This window comes from Arachis ipaensis, chromosome B04 (genome assembly GCF_000816755.2).
Source record: "Arachis ipaensis cultivar K30076 chromosome B04, Araip1.1, whole genome shotgun sequence".
NCBI classification, from domain to species: Eukaryota; Viridiplantae; Streptophyta; class Magnoliopsida; order Fabales; family Fabaceae; genus Arachis; species Arachis ipaensis.
Window position 1 is genome coordinate 5954981 of NC_029788.2, and position 4312 is coordinate 5959292.

Genomic DNA, 4312 nt, shown 5'->3' on the forward strand with positions numbered 1-4312 from the left:
ATTTATTATTTTTATTTTTACATTTATTTTAGTTGTCATATTTTATCTTCTCATATAGTGTTCTTTGGATTGTAAATAACTAAAAAAAAATTTAAAAAATGAATGAGAAAGAAAAACACCAAAAATATAAATTAGTTTTATAATCATGATATATTTGAATATACCTAGTAAGGAGATGTGTCAAATTTAAACTTATTTGAGTTTAGAAAAATGGATATGAATAAAAAAGATAAAAAAAATATAAATATAAAATTATAAATTTATTTTATATTTATGGTATATTTGAATTTATTTAATAAAAAAGTGTGGCAAATTTAAACTTACTTAAAAGAGTTTTTGCTAATTGGTACAAGAGATTAAGAAATAAAGAGTAGTAGAGTCTTATGCAATACGTATAAGTAGACCAAATAATATAGTAGTAAGAGTATTAACATATTTAAGTTGTAGAATTTCAATATTTGTAACTAAAAATTTTTATAATTATTATTATTATTATTATTATTATGATACTTTTAATTATTTAATTAATACTTTATATTTTAATTAAATAATAATAGATACAAAATTTTCTTTTAATTTTTTAAAAATCTTTTACTAAGGGATGATTGGTTGATTTCTTGTAATCAACCTCGCTGACATGGCATTATTATAAGGGAAAACATATCTTTATATAATAAAGATAGGACAATTTACATAAATAAAATGATTGAAGGAAATCCTTACGCAAATACAACATTGGCAAACTTCAGACGCAAATGCAACAAATGCAATTGTATGTAATCCGTGACACCCTCTAGCAGAATCCAAATGCACATAATCCACTATACCCTGTCGCGGATTACGTTGAGAACTAAATACTCATAAACTGCTACACCCTGTAGCGGTTTATGATCATATGGTGCTGCCTATTCCGCTACACCCTCTAGCGGATTATGAAGAGAATAGAAGTTTAGAAGATGCCTATATATACCCAGCAAGTTGTGTAGAGTGTTAATAATTATTAAAAATAGTTAAATATTTAAAATTTGCTATAAAAAATAAATGAAACAAAAATTAAACACCAAATAAAAAATAACATAGAATTGACCTTAAATTTTAGTCTCTTAATTAGCATATTGATGGTGATGCTGAATACCTCCTTGACGTGTCCCTAAGATGAACAAAATTCTTCTGTCACCATCTATGACTTTGTGGTCTACTATATGACCATGAATGAGTATATAGTCACTATGCATAATCACTTTTTTGCAGCTTTAGTAATTATTCAATAAAACTCTGATTGTCGCAACTGTACTTTCATCCTACCAACAAGTAAGCGATAGTGACAAACACGTAGGTGCTTAATAATAATAACACATATACACGAATATTACTGTATGTGAATATGTGAATGTGATAAATTGATTCTTTTTATGGATGTGAGTATCTAAAATTTTGAAAAATTTTGGTGATTGATTTTATAATTCATTGTTAATAGAACCATTTCTGTTCAACTCGTCTTACATTCGTTGGCCAACGAGTTTCTATCAAGGTGGCGAAGAAGCCGTGAAATTAAAATTTCAATCCGAATTTGAACTTGTGGGAAGAAAAAAAAATAAACAGATTTTTTTATTCTATCGAATCTTTGGCTCTTCTAAGCTGCATTAGAAGGTCAAAGAGACTAGTCAGTTTGTTCACTTTTGATTCAAATATATTCATATAATAAAATTGTCACAAATTCTCATATATAAATTCTAGTCTCTCAACAGGTGTAATTCTTCCTACTTAATTTGATTAAGTAATTCACGTGTGACCCACAATTGGACTTCGAGAATGAAGTACTTACCTAATCAAAAGAAGGTTTTCTAATTTCTTTTTCATTTTTTTTTGTATAAATCAAAATTTTTCATGTATGCAAAAAAATCAAACTATTGAATAGAGGGATATAAAAATTAATAATTCTAGAGAACCAAATTTTTTATGTNNCATTATTTTCTTTTTTTTTATATGTTTTTTTCTTGTTCTTATTTATTTTTTTGTTTATTTATTTAATTATTTGTGCATTTTAAAAATTTTATAAAAGAAAATAATAAAAAAATAGAACACAAAAAATGATGATGATAATAAAATAAAAGTAACACCAAATTTTGTTATATAAAACACAGAAATTTTTTTACGAAAAACACATAATTTAAATTAATCTCTACATCACGGCTCATACTTAAATACTCCTTGCTAAGTATAGACTATAGAGTGCTGCACACATTGTGAATTCGTTAAATCTGAACTCTTTATTTATTATATTTTATTTGAATGATCTGAATTTAAAAAGGTAACATGTTAATCACGTTAATTATTTTTTTACAAGTTTTAGATTTTTTTGTAAGTCTCAGATATTGGACTGAAGTTCAAAATAAAAAAATAGTATATAATTGTTTAAATATAATTGTATTTTAATTTTTCATTCTATTACGTACACGTTGAGGATAATTTGAAATAAAAGATAATGGACTTATTGTAACTGTCATCTATTTTGTGCTTTGACTGCGTCGTCATCTAAGAATCATGGCGCCTTCATGAAGACCGGATTCTTCTACAGAATCAGTTTTACGTTTGGAGTTAGCCAACCAACAGTGACGACAGACAGCGTCTTCCTTTTCTATTCTATGGTAGCAATTTTTCGGGCTTTGAATGTTCATTTATGGTAGAGGTGGAATGGGGTGGGTTCAAGAGCGTCAAATTTTTCTGAGTACTTTTTTGGTGTAAAGATAGTCCAAACGAGTGAATTAGTTTTTTTTGTTAGTACCGGTTTGTTTGTGCGCAGCCCATGACAAAAAAATAATAACAATAATAAATAAATTTAATTTACCTGATAACTTTTGATAGTAGGTTAACTTTTAAAGAGTGCTGCACTCCATACTTTGCCTGGAGTGCACTAACTTTCGCCGTTTAGAATTTAAAAGTATACAATTTAATTTTAAAATAAATTTGTTTAGATAAAATCTTTTATTTTTAAAGTAAAACATAACACAATACAAAAAAATATTGTATCAATAACAAAATATGAAAAAAAAGAACTTGTCATTATATTTTTTTTTCTTTATATTTTTTTTTCATAATTTTTTTTATTTTTACCATATTAAAAATAACAACAACAAAAAACTAAAGAAAAAATTAAACAAAAAAATAAAAAATACTGCAATAGCACTAAAATTTAAAAAAAAAAAGGAGAATGAGAAGAAATAAAAAAATGCAACAATTGTAAGAGAAGAACGACAAAAAAACGTGAAGAAGAAGTGTGTATTCAAGTGTATTTTGTATGACTAATAATTTTTGTTGAATTTGAAACAATTTAATTAAATTTAGTTGACAAAAATATTTAAATTAGATGTATAACAAAATTCATAAATAATTATATATCACCTACTTATCTAAGAACTTATTTTTTAGGTGTTTGAAACATGATTTTTTACACAATTTTTTTTATTTTTATATTAATTTTTTAAAATATAATAATCAAATTTTAAATTTTTTATTATAAATTTTTTTTATTAATCTGTAGAAAAATAGTAAATGTTTAATATTTTTTATCTAAATTAACATTAACTAATTATTTATTTTTTTATTAAAAATATTGATGGGATAGATATCTCTTAGCAGCATTCTCCAAAATAAAAAACTTATTTTTTGAGGGGAGAATAAATTATATGGAATTATAGATGTTTCTAGCTAGATGTCATACCAGATGATTTGATGATTTTTCGCAACGGCCTTTAAATCTGTTATGTATGGATCTCGGTTTCTCCATCTTCTCCATACTATTATTCATTGTGCTTACGAAAACTGTACAGAACACGTCACAAATTCCGCTAAAACTTTCAGTGGAATATATTCTCCTCATATTTTAAACCGCCTTATCATTACCTCCATGCTTTTGCAGTTTCGCTGCAACAGAAATTCTGGCCACAGATCCAGCTATTATTTTTTAAATATATGGCAAAATAACAACAACATTGGTCGCCTAATACTCCTAAAAAAATATATATATATATATATATATTATTCCTCCTCGAGAAGGAAAGAAGTTATCCCATTTATTTGTGTGAGCTAAGCCTATTAATAAGGATCATTACTTAGATTATTTGTTTTATTAATAATAAGTTTATTTGTTATAATTTTTTTAGTTAGAGTACGTAAGGAGTACATAATAGAGGTGGTAAGTGAGAAATTCCGTTCTGCCCCATTTTACCAAAAGTTTGTCCTGTACTGTCTAGTAAGGCGGTTTTAAAATTTTACTTCGCTCCGTCTAAGGGCGGGCTGACGAGTTGGCGGG